Source organism: Salarias fasciatus, chromosome 17 (assembly GCF_902148845.1).
Source record: "Salarias fasciatus chromosome 17, fSalaFa1.1, whole genome shotgun sequence".
Lineage (NCBI taxonomy): Eukaryota > Metazoa > Chordata > Actinopteri > Blenniiformes > Blenniidae > Salarias > Salarias fasciatus.
The window spans coordinates 12,042,943-12,062,513 of NC_043761.1; the positions used below are offsets into that span (position 1 = coordinate 12,042,943).

Here is a 19,571-nt window from a genome sequence, read left to right on the forward strand (position 1 = left end):
TACAGACAGAACAGAACAAATGTGAGCGCAGGGAGTGTCCAGCCAGCAGAGGGGAAACGATGAAGTGAGCAGAACTCAGTCAGTTCAGTATTTTTACAGTTATTTGACAGCAGTCGTACTAGTTGAACTCAAGCCTTCTTATGAGGACTTTACTTGTTCTTTGTGTGTGTGCATGGATTTTCTCAGAGTATTTCTGCCCCTTCTTATTTTGTAAGAACATGGATTTGAGGTTAATTTGATTTTCCAAATTGCCTTTGCTTTATACAGCGTTCATGCGATCTGCACCATCTGATTGCCAAACCGAGCTATTAATCGATCAATAATAGGTCAGACGCCTCTTTCTGTTTCAGCTCTCAAAGCTCACATTTGAAATTACATTTTTTAACCCAAAGCAAATTGAAAAGTAGTGTATCGACACTGCAAAAAGGGTTTATATGGGTCCACACTCTTGAGAGTAAATTAACACTTTTGAAAATAGTTCAGAATTGAACACTTTCAGAGTTCCAACGTTAATTCAAGTAACACAAAGAGAGGTAACACTGCAGAGATATAGTATTTTTCTTATTTTTTCATATATACATATATATGTTCTGGTTAGTGTTTGTTTTACTCACTCAAGTGTCATGTTATCGACACAAAAGTGATAAAAATAAGAATAAGAATTAATGTTGTAGGGGCAATTAAGGGTCACCCATTAACTTCACATGCATGGAAGGAAACCCACAAACGCACAGGGAGAACATGAAAACTCCACACACAAAGGCCCCAGCCGGTGTTTGAACCTAGGACCGTCTTGCTGTGAGGCAAGAGCACTAACCACTGCACATCACTCCGACACTGACCATTATTCAAATGAGACTGTGTTAAAATGACACTGAAAACAGTTTTTGCTGTGGAGGGTCAAAGAAAATAAATTTGTGATACCGATGCTCTGTGATGTGATCCAAGCTGAGGTTTGTGACCCAATATTCAGCTCGTAATCAGAGTCAGATGTGTAGTTATGTGCCCTGGCAGGGTAAATATCATTTTATGCAATTCAAGGATCAACATTTCCCCCACATGTTCTCTCTCTGTCTGTCTCTCTTTTTCCTCCGTCTGTCTCTAGCTTGTTCTCCAGCTCCCACACACACACACACACACACACACACACACACACACACACACACACACACACACACACACACACACACACACACGTTTGTACTTATATTGTTGTGAGGACACTCATTGACATAATGCATTTCCTAGCCCCTAACCCTAACCATCAAAAATAAGTGGCGGACCCCAACCTATGGCCTAAACCTAACCGAAACCCAACTGTAGCCCTAAATCAAAAACCAAGTCTGAACCCTCAAAAAGGTCAAAAAAGGCCTGTCGAAAAGTGAGGACCGGCAAAAATGTCCTCACTGTGTTGGTGAAAAACTAATTCTGGTCCTTACTTTTGGGTATGTACAAGAACACACACACACACACACACACGCTCAGTCTCGTATTTCTATCCTTGTGGGGACCTTCCATTGACTCCCATTCATGTCTAGCCCCTAACCCTGACCCTTACCCTAACCCTAACCCACACCACAATAAAGCCTAACCCTAAAGAAATGTTTTTGCACTTTTACTTTTTTCAGTAACAACAACATGGTCAAGAAAACACTGTTTCTCCTACTTAGGACCGGAAAAAGGTCCCCACAAGGCACGTCGTTTCACGTTTTGCTATCCTTGTGGGGACATTTGGCCCCAACAAGGATAGAAATACGAGAACACACACACACACACACACACACACACACACACACACACACACACACACACACACACACACATAAAAGTCTTTGAGAGGCAGGCTTGGTGAAACTAATAGTAAAGGCTAATTGCTAACATGTGTAGCCATGTCCTGTTTAACCCTCTGACTTAGAGCAGTGTGTGTGTGTGTGTGTGTGTGTGTGTGTGTGTGTGTGTGTGTGTGTGTGTGTGTGTGTGTCCTGCCTGTTGCACATTTTGATGCGGCCTGCATCCAAAGCAGTTTTTCAGGTGTTAATGATCTTGTCACAATTTTTCCATCAAACAGTTATGCATATAGATTTGTGCTTTGGCACATTCTAAAGGTTAAACAATCAATTTATGAATGGGAAATTAATTCAAATGGGTTAATTGTCTCTTTGAGTGAAAAGCGAAAGAGTAAAATGGTATAATGTATCAAAAGGAATTAAGGAGATCTTGGTAAATTAAAAAAAAAAAAAAACATTTTAATTGATTACCTTAATTTGCAGAGTGTTAAATCCAATAAATTCTGCTAACTTGCATGTAAATGTGCATGTGGCAGTGAGGCAGCAGCGTCCCTGAAGTTCCACCAGAGGCCCTGGCTTAAAAGAACAAGTGTCATTACAGCTGCTTCCTCATACTTCTTCACGTGCAACGAGCACACTAAAACATTTACGACAGGAACACCGGGAGACAAGACATGTACTGCGTGGCCGCAACATCCGCTCAGCAATAATAGCTGCTCGCTCACATGTTGTGGGGTTTTCTTTTCGGGGGGGGGGGCGGGGGTTCTTCATTAACAAATGTATGCATGCCCATGTTAATGTTCCGCTTTGAAGTGAAAAGCTGTGTGGGCACTTTAAAGCATTTCAGACGAGGGGAAATATATTATTCAAGGCTGCCAAGGCAGCTTTATGTGTGTGTGTCCGTGCGCAAGCGAGCAAGTGCCTGTGTGTGTATTTGAACCCACTGCTCTCAAAGTCGATGATGCCAGGCCAAGGATTGACAGCTCTGGCAGAAAGGTAATAGGCAGCCACCTTTACAAGCCCCCGTGTGTGTGTGTGTGTGTGTGTGTGTGTGTGCGTGCGCGCGTGTGTGTGACTGCAGAAGAGAGAGACTGGCTGCGAGTGTGTGAAAATGCCATTCAACAGGTGAGTGCTGCAGTCAGCAGTCACAGAGATTAAATTCAAGCTACAGAATGGTCACAAAAGGAAACAAACACTTGAACACTGACTACCTTCACTGCGATGTGTTCTTTGAATTAGAAAGAAGGCATGAAAAACTACGTTTCTGAGAAGCCACAACTCAGATTTGCTGTTACTTATGGAAAAAAAAGACCCTTTTTTCTCTTCCCGTTGCTTAACGGTACATTTTTAAAAGTAATTCAAAATTTGATATTGACAGTGTTATATGCTTGACTCACTGCAAGTTTTCAAGTGATTTCTACCATGAATACACATCAGTCATCGTCACATTTTTAATTGATAGCTTAGGTATGTCATCATTCATTGATGTTTAGATTTTTTCTTAATTTACATTATTAGTCAGTTTAAGATGCAAAAACTCAGATTTTTTTGTAGTTTTTAATATGATAAATGTTTTTCTAGAACATATTTAAACACTTCAGTATTATCAATAACATGTTCTGTGACACTGCAATTAATCATCACACTCGTTTGTCATGAAATCCATCCATCTTTAATTTGAACTTAATCACAACGGTTAATTTTAGCATGACACCATGATTTCATTATGCTGAAAAAGTAAAATAGAAATTCTCTACTTATTAAAAGCTCTTATCACTCATGTGTTTTCCTCATAACTTAGAAAGATACTTCTTTATAAGATCAAACTTAATCATAAAACTGTTTATATTGCTGATATATTTTCTTTACTACTTCTTCGTCATCCAGTGTTGTTGATATCTGTGATCGGATTCACGTTTCCTTGGCTTTCAGCGTTCTCCGATCCTCTCTTGAGTCTTCAGCCGCCCATATCTTTCAGTACTGTTCCTGCTCGGCCCTTCTCTGCACTCGTCTTTCTCCCTGGCTCTCTCCCACTCTGTCTAATACTCTGTCACTCTCTCCATCCATTATTCATGGCACAGTCACAGTCGGCATTAAAGGACCTTGCAATATCGCTACGGCAACAACGCAGCAGAAGCAGCCGCATTGGATCATGGGAAACTGGGTCACCTCCCAGGAGCGGGAGGGTGCGGGGGGTGCAGCATAGGGAGGTCGCTGTCATGCACGCACACACACACACACACATGCACGCACTCACAGCCGAGACACACACCTGATGGTTGTCCTACAAAGCAGGAGGACGGGAAAAGGGAGGCGAGATGAAACAGACAGAAGGGAGGAGGCGCCGGATGGGACGGGATGGGAGATAATAGGTGTGATCAATGATCCAGATACAGTAACTGGCTTAAAAACACACTCTGCGGCTGAAAAGAGAAACACACATATTGTCTGACGCACACTTTCCTCATTCAAACGGCTTTGTCTTTCTCAGCGTGAGTCAGGCTGGGTTAATTTAGTTTTTGCTGCACAACCTTGAACTTAAGCAAACTAGACAAAAGAAGCATTTCTTGATGCGATCAAGAACTTAATTATTAACACTTGTTTTTTGTTGTGTTCCCTCACACAGGTTTACACTCAGCATCGCTCAAACCGCAGATGTCACATGACATGCAGTCTATGAATGTTCAAACGTACTTAAAACATTAATAGAAACTGCTCCTGTAATTTTCTTCCACTCGTCCTATTGATTCCACACTAAATAAATTTCAATACTCGGATATGAATGGGAACAGTGTGAACAAGGCCGCTTCATTGAACATGACCAATCTGCCTCCCACCAGCTCCAGCTATAAAGACCCGGCAGCAAGCACCAACTGACATTCACTATTAAAGAGTACATGAATCATCATGGAAATAAAATCAACAATAAACTTCTGACTGCATGCCAGGTGGCTTTGAATGGCAAAATGTACAAAATATGCAAATCCACATTTCAAAGCATTAAAACCTTTTTATGTACTTGACTTCACCGTCATCTGTTTTGGAAGATTTCACAAGAGAGATCAATAGGGCATTAGATCATTTACCTGGATTCACCTCATTACTGGATTTAATCGAAAACCACATGTTCCCCCCGTGAACACTTCCTGTCTATATCACACATGCACCACTGAAGCGGTCTGTCACATGTTGCCACCAAGGAGGGAAATGGAAACATCTGTTTCTATGGGAACCCAGCCCTTTGATGATGCAGGAAAAAAACACACAGACCACCCTTGCAAGTGTGCAGATTCACACACACACACACACACACTCACACATCTGTGCTCTGCATCATACTGATACACCTTATCGACAGTTCAAACCCAGGTGTGTAAATGTTGCATGCATCTATAAGAAGAAGACGGACAGGGACAGGGAGCGGGTGAAACGAGTGTAAGCTGGCCAGATCCAGGACCAGATGGCTAAATGTCAGTGAATACCACATCAACGAGACTGCTAGATCTCCCTCACAGAAGCAGTGCAACACTGCAACACTGCATCGCCGATTAATTCAGGAGCAAGTCAGCTGAGGCTTCTGTGCTAAACGGGATTGCAGATTTTTTTTTTCTCATTGTCTTTGATCGAACTGCCTCCAAAAACGTGCCCAGTAGGAGTGTAACTACAGCAACAACATTTTAATGCGGCACGTCACTGGAAGATGGCGAAGAATCACCCGGTGCCGCAGGTCAGCTGCTGACAAATCACCTTCTCTCTGATTTCTAAATGGCAGCGTGTTTGAACACGAGCCAATTTCTGATCTGCAGCGCTAATGAAATCACAACGTGATTTGCATGTAGCTCAATGGAGACGGACTAATGAGACGAGGCGTTCGGTTTGCATTACACCTCTGGTCATGTCACACCAGGCTTTTATGGCTGGTCAAATATTAGCTCTGGATGAAGAAGGCACGGACATAGACGACACATTACAGATGTTTGCCTCTCTAGATTGCCCTGAGATCTACAGCGCATTTCCATTACCCCTTTGTTGCCATAGCTCCAGTGTTTGCTGTATGTGTAATGTGTTTAAAGTGTGTGTGCCTGTGCGTGTGATCCACGGGTTGCACCTCAACCTATAGTTGTCTTCTCTATCAGGCCACTGGAAAGAGAAGCAATTATGCTGTGACGTAAAAATGAGAGGACAGCTAAAGTTTAGATGATGTGAAGGATATTTCTGGAATCCAGCTCCAGAAAGGAAGCACCTAAATGCCTGACAGCCCACTTTAACAAGTAATGGTAAAACCTTTCACTTCAGACCGGGTTCACTAAACGGCCAAGCAGTGAAATTCAGGAGGATCAAAGCATGAAGCAACGAAAAAAAAAAAAAAAAAAAAGACTAAAAAGTAGCAGGCCGAGATAAGAAAGCAAACAGAGCACTTAAAGAGGCTGTAATGTGTGGTCCTGAAGTACCGCGGAGCACAGGGGACGGACACGAGCCGGCCCCCAACCACAGTTAAGATGCTATATTCAGCAGAGGAGGGGAAGGCAATGAGCCACAGGTGGACCACTTAGAGGCTCCAATTCATCAGCTGAAGGAGCACAAATGTGCAGACAATCATGTGTTACAAGAAAGAATTTCCAAATAAAATTGAGGACATCACAGAAATGAAACGACATGGAAGCGTCTGCGAAATGGTAAATAGGAGAAAAAGAAGGAGCGGGAACAAATTGAGCTGCAGTGAATCATAATTCTTCTCCTTGCCCACAACATTGAGGAATAAAGAGTCTTTGCTCAGCCCTTCTTCAGGACTTCATACTGCGTAACAAAGAGAGTCTTTACTTTTACTGCAGTCAACACAAGTTTGGCCTTCTGTATTATTTCAAACGTTGAAAGAGTTGAAAATCAGCTACTGCTTTGTCACATTTCAGCTTTGGAATATAAAACATATTAGAAAAGCCATTCATTAGCTGCCAGTCAAGTTAATTGGTGACTAAGATGCCTGTAAGTGTGATTGTGTGTGTACGTGTGTGTGTGGTGGTCCGTCACAGCGTCAGCCCGACGACACACTGTCAGCATTTTATTTTCAGGGTGTCCTCTTTCCTTTTCCTCTTTGTTAACCGTGATTCAAGAAGACAGACAAACATTTAACTAAATAGAAATGCAAAATTTACATCCAAAACGTCACTGTTCGCAGTCGTCTCTGAACAGCTGCTGCTTTCTGTGAAGGTCTGCAGGCCCCCTCAGCACCGCGGGATGGAACCCGAGGTCGTGGTCAGCGCCAAATATAACCAGATCCAGCAGGTTGCTCCGGCTGAATGGGCTGCTTTTTAAGTTTTGCGCACTCTGCTGGGCGCACCTTGGAGGTGGCGGTGAACATGACAGTGTGCCACAAAGCTGCAATCAGTGAGAAAACTCTGTTGAATATCATTTGACTTGACGAATAGCTGTGGGTTTGAACGCCTTCTAACTTTAGCAGCTCCTGGATGCTATTTGCTGTGTTGCTTTCATTATTCGATGTTTTGCTGATTTAGAAACAGGTTTTGCCAAACCCTTTGCACGTCACAGTATCTCCTGTAATACAGGTACTGTTCCCCTTAAGGCAGGTGTCAAACATAAGGCCCATGGGCCAAAACTGACCTGCAACAGGCTCCAATCTGGCCTGCCAAAACATTTATCTTACTGGTCTGGCCCACTCAAGATGAATTTCTGATCCCTGTACCAAATTGTGTCTGACAGGGTGTTTTCATAAGTTCTGTTCCTTAAAAGCTTTTGTCTTCTGTAAACTCATATCACCTGAAGTCGCCTTTATTTTGCTATACTATCAAGCTGAAACAATTATCTTTAGAACATAAATTGGGACATTCAGGCCAACAGTTGTGAAGTTCTGCCGAGAACTGTGCTGTCTGTCACTCATGGACAGCAGCCTCACGCTCTCATCTCCCTCTGTGGAAGCTGCGATGTGGGTCGATGCAAGGCAGAGGTGGACACTTTTAGCTCGGTAAAAATATCCCGTTCTACCTCTTTTCTTTCCCTTTTTTTTTTTTTTTTTTTCCTAATCCTCCCTCCCAACCTCGCCAAGTGTCTCTTCCTCTCGCACCTTCACCACCGGCTCATCTGGAGCGTCACCTCAGCGATCACAGACGACGTACCTCTGCATTACTCGCCTTTTCAGACAGTTACGTAATGGGAATGGTTCTTTCCTCGACATGAGCGTTAGGAAAACTTTATTTATAGTTTCTTAAGGCCCACTTGACCTAATTTAACACGGTTCCTTTGCCAAATTTCTCTCAAGTTGAACACCAGGGTGGAAACACTGGTGGTCTCTTTGTGTATTTATTCACATATCCTATGTTTTTATAGGAAAAAGAAATAGTTTTTAGTTTTCTCCATGTGTTCTGCTGAAGAATCATGAGCTATTATTTTGGTATTATTGTGAGATCAGTCACAAAAACATTAAAATTCATGTTCACTTGTTTTTCTTATTAAAAAGGGCAAAACACATCATGGGGAAAAGGAGGATCATGTCAGGAAGCTTGGTTTTTTTGAAGAAAAAAAGCAAAAAAGCAAGGGCTTAGGAATAAATGTGGTGCCACAGCGAGAGTTATTATCCCCCACTTTTATTGGAAGAGGAGGAGAAGAGTCAAAGAAAAACATGGAGGAACAGAAGACAAAAAAAATCGACCTCATTGTGTAATTTCAATTCAAAACAATTTACGCAGCGGTATCACAAAAGGGGATAATACAATGTTATGCTTTAGTAAAACAGCTTCTGTTTAACAGCCGTGCCAACAAAGTTCTTCCAAACACGCCGGAAAATAAACAGGGCGACAAAAAAGCAGCACTTTCAATGAAGGTATTTTCATGCTTGTTATCATGTATATGTCAAGATTACTGGAGTGAAAACCGCAAAATGAATTACATTTTACAAGTCAGCATGACCTAACAGTCAATCAGCTTTTATGTAAAGCTTAAATATTGTGGCAAAACAAAGCAACCGCAAGCTGAACGGGTACCGAGATCCTGTGACACTTCTTTTTGTTCCTACAGTCAAATACGAAATGTACATTTCAGTACATTTTATTTGATTTTGAGTCCGTTTTGATGACGACCCAGTCTCCCTAACTTTGAAAAGTTCTGACGCCTGGAGGATGTTGTTGGAGCACACAGCGGTGTTGCGCGGAGCCAACATGGAGGCCTTTAGTTCACCCACAAACAAAGCGTCTGAACTGTCCGTCTGTGGTCTTTTAACGAGCCGCCGCCGCCGCTGCTCGTCCTTGAAGCGGCGGCGGCGGCCTGTTTCCTCGGTGCGCCGAGTCGCTTTGTGGCGAGCCGCTCTCCTCACTCTGACTTCACTGTAGTTATAAAAGGATACAGATTGTTTCGCAGCAATAATGACTTGGCAGCAGGACTCAAGCCAAACTTTTAAGTTGCCAGGCAACCCAAGCGACACCCACGGCCGTATATGGACAGATCTGGTTTTATCTTAGCCTTAAACTTGCTGCCACCATGACCTTCTCTCTTTGTCTCATTCACGCGCTTGCATTTAACAGTTGCGTTACAGTTGTCGGTCTTTCTTTTTTCACTTGTTAACTTTATTAACTTTCACCATTTCGCGTCTTCAAGACGAATGCTTGTTTTTGGACTGTGTGAGGAGTCTGGAAAAAAAACTTCCTTATGAACCGAAAAGCCCCAGAAGTCCAGACTTGAACAGCGCGGCGTCTCGTCTTTGGCTCATGTTGAGCAGCCAACCTGTTTGTTTCAAGTCAGTGTAACAACCGATAATTGCGCCGCCATGAAAGGAGGTGCTTCCCCCCGCTAATTATCTAGCCGAGGGCTAACGGGGCGAAGGTGCACATGAAAGCATGTCCCCCCCCCCCCCCCCCCGCCGCCGTCCTCTCCTCTCTCTGCGTCTTATCTCTTTACTTCTCCGTCTCTCGCAGCCTTTCTCGTCCCGCGTCTGCTCCCTGATCTAATTAAAATGCCATCTTCAATTCACTGGCGAGCCCCCCCCCCCCCCCCCCCCCCCCCGCCCCGCTCTGTGCTCTGCTGCAGTGTAAACACGCTGTGTCATATTAAAAGTCTGAATCCGCTGTGTCATGATTTGGAAGCTTACCGGCTGATCCGCCATGTTTGACAATTTGGCTGTGCCTTGTTAGATGGAGCCGGGGAAGGGATTCTGGAGATAGATTATGTTTAGGAGCGCTTAGGGCCATTATTGCCACCTCGGAAAGGATCTGGCAGTGTGAGCAGGTTTATATCCCATTGAAGGCTGCAGGTATGGATTCAGTTCCAATCTCAAATACATTACGGTATGTAATGATATTTCTGAAATGGAGGTACCAGACCGTGATAGAGGAGCATTCACTGTAGTGGTTTCCTCCCAACTCTGCCAGTGTGCGGCTTTTTTCTCTCTCTCTTGATTATCTGACAGTTAAGCTTCACTGCTTCCCTCAACTTTACATGATTTAATCCTCACACTATATACACTTATCTGTTTGATCACAGTGTGTTCATCTACTGATTCCTCATCAACGCCTAATGAAAGGCGACAGATTGACGGCGTGGAGCGGCCTCCCCATTGGTCCGGACCTGTGATGTAACCTTGTCTGTGCCGACCGTACATTGTTGAATGAGTGTTAAACTCTAATCTAATTCTAATCTTCAGCGACCTTGAAGTCAGATTTAATTATGAACTCGAACACTCGAACACATAGATGGAATGAAACGCACGCCCAGCCGCCCACGTCCGCCATCGGGAACGTATCGTATGACATCTCAGCTCTGGTCGGAACAGCGCATATACAGCGGTGGCGTAAGATTTAAAGCTTTTCGTTTCCCTCTGAGTCCTATAGCCACATGTAAACTTCTCAGCGCACGGTGAGCTCAGGTTCAAGAAGTCGAAGCTGATGGAGAAATAGCTGCAAAACGTGACATTTAACTCAAAAACTACACTCATAACTATTAAACATGCTGGAAAAGGGAAACATTTTTCATGCTTCCCCACGTGCTGTCTCTCACTTCTGTCTTATTTAGTCTTTTCTCTACTAATTTTCCCTTCTCTCTCTCTCTCTCTCTCTCTCTCACTCTCTCTCTCTCTCTCTCTCTCTCTCTCTCTCTCTCTCTGTTGCTACCTGGCAACAAGCTGGTTTCCTTGGTGATGGAGCTTAGTAGCCTCACATTTGCAGAGCTGGGAGTGTGTGTGTGTGTGTGTATGTGACAACCGGTACACACACAGAGCATGCAGCAAACACATGCTCTCGTCCATGTACACAAACACATTATACAAGGAAATTTACAGCGGGAATGTGGCGAACTAAGAAAGACCAGCGTCATATCGCATTTGCTTTTGTTTTAGTGTTTCTGAGTTCTACGCTGCTAATTATAACACAATATATCCAACATGCATGAGCTGTATTTACCCAGGCACACAGCACCTTTGTGGGAGTCATGTTGCAAAATATAATTCACAGCAGCTGTCCAGCAGGAGTTTCTGGAGCAGCGTTAAAAATGCCAGTGTGGGCGTGAAGTGGACCAGACCCAAGAGCAAACTTTTCCTTCTTATTAAACTCAGATCAAGGTAGCGAACTGCTCATGTGGAAGAACGAATGCCGAGTTCTGCAGCTGATTGTGCGATCTGAGGGCTGACTCTCAGATATTTTGATTTATTTTTGGAGTTCAAACACTTTGCTCCAGCGATATTTTTTTTTAAAAGAAAACCCTGCAAAATCTAAAAAATGAATATTATAAACATATTAAAAGTTATCTCTGAAAGAACAGGGGGTCACACATGAAGCATTAGAGGGTAAAAATCCAGCCTCAGTTGATGTTCGTGCAAAGCAACAAGTAACAACTGAAAAGAAAACAGCTTCATTCTTGTTGGGAAAGTCGCGGCGAAGCTGCACTGTGAGAGTGAGATTTGGAAAACGTGCATGCTGAAGGCTGTAAAAGTCATGAAATCATGAATGAGAAACAGCAGGGGGTCTTTTGTTGTTGTCGTTGTTTTGCCAGCATTAGTCTGAAGGGGAACTCAGACGGGCTTTTACATTCATCAGCACATTTAGTAAAGACATTGGCTGACTATTATGACACAGGACACGACATGGATTTTGGAAATTTTGGAGGAATTATTTATAAAATGGACATTGCACTTATTTTCTTTTTTTTTTTAAGAATATTTAGTTTGAGGAAACGATGTTCATTTGATGTGATTATTTATTTTTTTTAATCAAATACTTTATTTTTGTGCTGGCTCCTTTTACTTGATATCAGTTCGGGGTGTGTGAATTGAAATGTATCGCACAGACCAGTCATACTTCCAAACGTTTCTTGATTCAGATAGTTGAAACAAATAACCATCTTTTCGTTTAGATGAGGCGCAAAGCTCATGTCACCTATACACCAGAAAGGAACTGGTCATATTTCCCTTCTCATTCCGGCTAAAATCAACACCAAATATCACAAAAATTATGAATGAGTGCTTTTTTTGTGTGTGTTCTCGTGCACACCAGTAATCTATATTTGGAATATCTCTGCACAAATATTACGTAAGAGTGAGGTATTACATAATTTGCTGGTTTAAAAAAGCGTCCTGTTAGTTTTTATTAGCTGCTGTGAGATCTCAGTCTCTTCACTGTACCTCACTCCTCACAGTGAAGTCAACTATCAAGCCGTCTGTCAAGAGGATGGCCTGAAAGGTGCGCCACAAGTTCTGGAAACTGTCGCGAGCCGCCACTAAAGCACCAGGAGGAACTATTTCCCTCTGCGACTCTCGCAGTCAAGGTTCGGGTTGTAGTCACAAAGGAGACAGACGGGCTGGGAGGGAGATCGGTTTGGTTACAGTGTGTTCAGGGGAGAAAGAGAGAGATGTTTATCTACCACGTAGCAGCCACACACACACACACACACACACACTCAGACTGTGGTGGTGCAGCTCCGTTCTGTTTACCATGTTTGGAGAAAGAAGGTGAACAAGTGACAGAGAGGAAGAGCGAGGAGAGGCTCTCGGATCCTAACATGACATCTTCATGAGTCAGAAAGGGAGTCCAGACCAGGAGATTATCTCGTCCCTGTCAATTCGAAACTGCATTGCCAGAATTTCATAGGTTTTTACAGGCTGCCTTCATTATTCACCCATAAATTTAAAAAAAAAAAGTTTTTGCCAAGTATTTGTCATTTGTCACATTTAAGTGTCTCCATATCCTGTTTTCTCCTGAAATCAGTTCAGAGAACAGTTTTTGTTGTTGTTTGTGGCTGGACTCTGGAGAAATCAACAGCTTTCGTGGCATCACCGGGTGTCTTTTAACCTTGTGATGATTTTCAGTGTACCTCCGAGATGTAACAAGCTTATGATTAAAAATATATACTTTTATGGAAAGTTTTCACATAATTTGTCTTGTCTGATGTGTTTTAGTGAGTCTTTTTTTTGTGTGTTAAATCTCAGGAATTGTGGCTGCAGTGTGGTGTTGTGATTAGCAGTCCCTCCTCACTGTAAGACCCACCCTGGTTTGAATCCCGGTGTTTGTGGATTTCCTCTTGGCCCTTCAGTTTCCTCCTGCAGATCAAACACAGACTTGTGATGTTAATTGTTGACTTGAAAATGGGATGTAATTGTGGATGTGAGAGCATCTGAGTGACCGTGTCTCTGTGTTTGAACTGAACCTCAAGAATTCACAATGATAAAGTGGGATGGGTGGATGGATCATGTGACTACAGGTGAAAAGAGAACCAACAATTCAGACTGAAGTGCAGCCGTGGTCACGGAGCAAAGGAAAACTTCTGATTTTTATCATTGAACACATGACCATAAACATCAATTAAAACCGGCTAACTGGAAGTTAACAAATAATTCTCATGCTCCGATCTGATCTGATTTATTTAAATGCGCTTCAGAAAAGCAATAATGGGAAAACAGCAGTTTACAGGTTTCAGTTTTGGTTTCGTCAAATTTTTTCAGGGCGATCCAGATATGTAGTGAAGAAATATTTAACTTCCTGGTATTTGCAAAACATCTGGTTTTTGTCTTGTTAAAGAAGGAAATGTCAACAACTTGAACTTTAATAGTGTCAAGCACTGTTAATCCTTCTCACATGAAATGTGTCTCCTCTCTACGTACTGCTGCACTTCATGATTGTTGTTGTTCTTCGGCTGAAATTGTTGCACATGTTCAGATGTAAAAAAACTAAATAATGGAATAAATGCTGTTACCCTGCATATCACATGATCAGCTGAATAACTGGTAGTAACTCCACAAATGATCTGTTGAAAAAGGAAGAGACAATGTCACATAGAAACATGCAGAAACTGAAAGTGAAACAAAGACAATAAAATGATGTGATTATTACAGTTGTCTGATTATCAGATTGTTATGGTCATGTAAACAGGATCTCGAATAATAATCGCTGCATCAAACCGCTTTGGTGTTCAGTTACATATAGTTATATCTGATGGTAATCTGTGCGTTCGGCTGCTCCTGCTGCTGTAACTGTCACGTTGCCGCCGCCGCAGTTCGTACACTGTAGCAGCAGTTTTATTAAGAACAGTAGTGAGTTGAATTCTTAAGAGGGAATCGGGTGAGATCTGCCTGTGAGGGCGGCTTCGCCTCCGAGTGGCCCCGTCTTCCGCCGCTCGCTCCTTCACCGGTCCTCGTATCACAGAGAGCCTAATTGGAGAGGAATTACCTCAACAAGTCTTAATGACATGCCAGCAACACACACAGAGAGCTCTCTCCCACAACGGTAATGAGTCAAACTCTCAACACGTCTGCGTCGCTCGGTCTGATTTACCTGCTCCTCCGCTGTGCGTGGAGGCTTTTTTTTTTTTTTTTTTTTTTTAATCGCTCAAGAGCAGTCGGCTGAATACTTCAGCTTGTGGGAAACATCTGGACAGGAAGGAGTAAACAGAAACATTTCGAGATCGGAGTGACTGAAAACATGCTGCTATGCTTTCGTGTAATTAATTCATGCAGTAAGAGCATCAAGAGCACATTTAGGTTTTACTGCTTTGTGTGTGTGTGTGTGTGTGTGTGTGTGTGTGTGTGTGTGTGTGTGTGTGTGTGTGTGTGTGTGTGTGTGTGTGTGTGTTTTTAAAATGATGTAGAGCTTTACAGTACAAACAGAGGATGTACATCAGCATGAGCCACAGGACACACACACATGCACACGCACGGAAAGCCTTGTCTCTTTCTTTCTCAGTGGGTAGTTGACCTTGGCAGAGCCGCCGGTCCGACTGGCCATCTCCCTGCGGTTTGTGTGTTGCATGTGTGTGTGTGTGTGTGTGTGTGTGTGTGTGTGTGTGTGTGTGTCGCCTGTACGGTCCTGCAGGCCGTGTTGTTGTCCTCGCCTAGTGTTACAGTCCATCTGTCTAGGCTGCCGGCCAAGCAGACCTCTCCGCTCGCTCTCGAGTGGTTTCATCACGACGGTTGTTGAACGTGTCTGATGGAAATGATGCCACCCTCTCGTGGAAACCCACTCTCTAATTAAAATGTGCTCACTTTCCCAGGCAAGACAAATTATTATTAAGAGACTGATTGTGGGGAAATGTTCATTTTTTTTTTTTAAAACAGCCTTTTCATTTTACAAATGATTCTTTATCCATGAAAGGTTCACTCATCAAAACACCGCGACTCCCTGTTCCTCCTCTGGTCACTGAGCTGCCACACATTAACAGTTGGCGTTGATGTGCCGTTCAAGAAGGCCTTTCAGCGCCGTTTATGGAGCAAACGAAGAGCCTGCAGTCATTCGTTTTGCCCCACATCTGAAGAATTCAGCGTTTGACTTCAGTGGCCACTTTGTTTCAGACTTTAAAACTAACATGCTGCTCAAACATTTGGTAGAGCAGATTTAAGGGAGATGTTTTGATTATCACCTTTGATTAATGCTTTTAGATATTTCTGCTGTGTTTTGAAGGGATCAAGTCAGTCACTGGGTTTGTATTTAAGAGTCCTGGTCAGGTCTAAAACACCCAGGCAGGATATAAAAACTATATGTGGTCACATGACTTCATTTCATTTATAAGGTAACGATGTCTTATGTCATCCTTGGCCCATGGAGATGTAGCAGTGTGGAGCACAGGCCTGCGCTGGAGTGCTGTTCACTGTGCTTGAATGTATATTACATGAGGATTTGTGTGGTTTCTGTGCATGGGCTCAGCTTCCTCCGTCATACTTCACATGAGAGCCGCTGTCATCGCGCGCGCCTTCTTTTTTCCTCCCCTCCAATTTTCCGTTCCGCTGAGTCCAGACTGTGGCGGGCGGCTCGGTGGTGTACGTGTCTATCAGAGTGGTCGACTCGGTGGTTTAACTTAAAGGTTAACGTCATACTGCGGCGGGCCGTCACCTCTGAACTTCCCTCTCAATCACGGAAACGAAGTGGACCGTCGCACTCAAAACCACAAACACAGAGTATATTTGTGTTGCCCTCCTAACTGTATTTGCCCCCTATCTAAACCCCTCTTGTATCTGTTCTGAATTCCTATTTCCTCTTCCAAATGTCTCTGTGCAGATAGAGCTGAAGGTTCGGCTTTATTGAAAAAGCGGTAATGGTGCAGTTGTGCAATTGCACAGTCTGGAAAATGACTTCCTCGGCCAGAAAGTGGCTGGTGTGTACAATAGATGCCTCGCAGGCGACTTTCATGGTGTGTGAGGTGCCTGCGCATCCTGCCATCACTCTATTTTTTTCGCACCGTCCCGCCTCCATGTTCATGGGGATGATGGTCAACCAAGGACACACTGACAGCTTCACACCGAGGCCGACTGCAAATCCAGGAAATCAAACATGACGTTTTTAACTGTTTAGAAGCATATTTCTTCTATTTTATTTGTCATAACAAACATTTTTGCGAACTATTTGAACAATTAAATGGACATAATCTGATATTGTATTATTAGAATATTATACTGTATGTGACCACCTCCATCAGCTTCGACTGAACATCACCCTCCTTTAGCTTTCTGTGTGAACGCCGTCGGGTTTAGTCAAATAAATATAGTCTGTGTCCCCACTCTGACAAATACTCTTAACTTTGTGTGGTGTTTTCTTGAAAACTGTACTTCGGTTTCTGAAGATGTTCTCACAATACAGGAACACATAAAAGTACCTGAAGTCTATATTTACATTCTGCCCGTACCTGAGATGATCTCAAACACATAACTTTTGTCAAAGTAAAACTTCATAAGCAACGGATTTAAGATGACTCATGAGTCAACCAGAAACCCACAATGAAGTTCATATTCATGCCAGGCATTTTTTTCAGCGTAGGTGTGAAGATATTTTGTTTTTGACTGAGACTCCTTTCAGCGCAGAGCCGTATGGATCATTCTTTGATCAGTGGGACTTTATGCTTTCAAATGAAGCTCGTCAGTTGGCTTCAGTGAAACCCCTTCGATGTGATTTACAGCTGTGCAGAATACGGATATCAGGACGCTTTGCTGAAATATTTCAACATGGAGTTATTCCTCCCCCCACCGAAAATGCAAACTGCTCCCCTGGCAGGGGGATAGATGGAACTTTCCTCCCAACTGTTGGTGGCGTTTCTCTGGGCTCTCGCACACGTTCATGCCAGCAAAAACACAAAGAGGAAAGATGGAGTAGGGGGGATTATAAGAGGAGAGAAGGGAGCCAGATGTTGAGACAGAAGCAGGAGAAGAAAAGGGAAAGTGATGGAGAGAGACGGAGGGAGCGAGGTATGCGGGGTTTTCTAGGAGGCTGACCTAGATAGACGGAGAGGATTGGACACACTTTGTCTCTGGAGGGACACTGTCACAGCTGCAGCGAACTGCGCGTGTACGAGTGTGTGTGTGCATGTTTATATATGTTCACAGCGCAGTACGCGCTATTGTTGTTTTTTTTTAATTCCGTGATTTTATAAATGCATGAAAGAGCATCGAAAAGTTTGCGTGAATGTGTGTGTGTGTGTGTGTGTTACACACAGAAAAAAGAAGTCAATGAGGCGTCCAGAAAAGCCCGAATGGAAACAGGGACATTCACAAAGCTCTTTACGTAAGATGAATATGATGAATGAGGTTGAAATGTGTTACTGGATGGTTTTTTTTGGAATCATCTGATGCATTCCTCATGTCCACCTTGAAGTTCACTGCATGCCGTCGGTGTGTGTGTGTGTGTGTGTGTGTGACAGCATGTGTGTTTGAGGTCTGCCCACTGAAAATCAATACTGCACCACAGCATTTTTACCACCGTCGCAGGATTGGCAGGTGGAGGAGACGGTGCCCAATCACGTTCCTGCACTCCATCAATCCACCGTGGATAAAAGTTAAACCTGAATACACCGTGGACTGAGCGACAGTCCGTAACAAGGAAAAAACACAGAGAGATAGACAGCCACACATCACATGCATGCGAAAACTAGATTACCTTAAACAACAACTGCATCTCTTAAATCGTTGAAACCGTCCTTCACCTTTTTAGCTGTTTATAGCATAATAATAATAAAAAAAAACAACAACCCGGGGTACTCAGAGAACAGGTTTTTTTCTTTTTTTCCTGAAGGTACTGTGTCCTCTGCCAGCTGAGAAAATGCATCTGAAGGACTGCATTGGCATCGCCGCTCTCGGGAGGCCCCACTTGATCTAAAGCCGCTGACCACATCTGAGTGTGGCTCTCAACAGGTTACATATGTCTCCGTCTGGGCTGGATCTGTCAGGTGGAGAGTGACTGATGGAGCTCTGCCCTCTCTCCACTCTCCTCTGTCTGTCTGCCCGGCCTGTGTTCCTCAGCTGACTGGAGGCTTTTAATGTTTTATACGCTGAGGCCAAGGGTGGAGGAGAGAGATGGAAGAAACAAAGGTGAGCGCTAGGCTGTGGTTGGCACGCAACATTGTCACAGTTTATTCTTTCTCTGGTTTTTATGTTTTCTTTTCAAATGGACATCTTTGACATACCGTATTTCAATTTTTTTGGTTTCTGATTTTTTTTCCATCTCTTATAAAGTCTATAAACATTCTGGTCTCCGAAAATATTTGCTGTTGTTCCAATGTAAAACAAATCAAGCTTTCTCCGCTTCCCCGCTGTACTCACTGAATTTCCTCCCTCCTCTAAATTATTAACCAATCATGAGTCAGAAATCCGGCTGAACAGGAAGTTCAACATGGTCAAATATGGCTGCCGGCTGCCGCCTGCTCCTCCGCCGGGGACTCTGGGTTGAGGGGCGAGGAACGGCTCTTGGCTCAGTGTGTACATGCGAGAGTGTGTAAGTGTTCGTGTATGTGTGGGACAGAGTGACGCATCATGCGGCAGCAGTCTGAATATTTTAGCAGGAAACATTAGTGACGCTTTCTCCGCTTTCTTTCATCATTCTCTCTTTCCTTTCCCAACATTTTTCTTCTGTCTCTCTGGAAATGAAACTATCAGAAGAGTAGTAGCACACTTTGCTTTGAATGCCAACGCATGCTATTCCAGTAGTTTGTATATGCAAATGAAATCAGAAGGTAGGCAGGACATTATACACAAACACACAAACACACACATCGAACCCCAGCTCAGCTTCTACACTGAGGTTTCTTCAGGGGAAGACACTGTTTATGCAGTCAAAAGCATCCTTCTGGCGTGTGTGTGTGTGTGTGTGTGTGTGTGTGTGTATGGTTGTGTGTTTATGTATTTATGCCAATATAATCCCGCTATACGCTGTACACACTGCGAAGTGTTTGCTTTTTCAGCGAGTGTTCAGCATAATACCCTGCAGTCGCCCTTCATGTCAGAACCTCGCACAGACCTGATACATCACGTTTCGTGTGTGTGTGTGTGCGTCTGTGAGGTAGAATATAATTAGCTCTGATTCCTGTTTTGGGTAT

General features: G+C 43.4%; 1 protein-coding gene and 1 long non-coding RNA gene across 2 annotated transcripts in view; both read left to right on the forward strand.

The window, feature by feature from the left end:
• Positions 1-19,571, forward strand: part of cacna1c (calcium channel, voltage-dependent, L type, alpha 1C subunit) — a 110,328-nt gene that overhangs the window by 12,640 nt on the left and 78,117 nt on the right.
• On the forward strand, positions 1,149-17,578 carry LOC115404336 (uncharacterized). Its single transcript, XR_003933333.1, has 3 exons — positions 1,149-1,196; positions 5,209-5,211; positions 17,328-17,578. It is a non-coding gene; the product is annotated as an uncharacterized LOC115404336 (long non-coding RNA).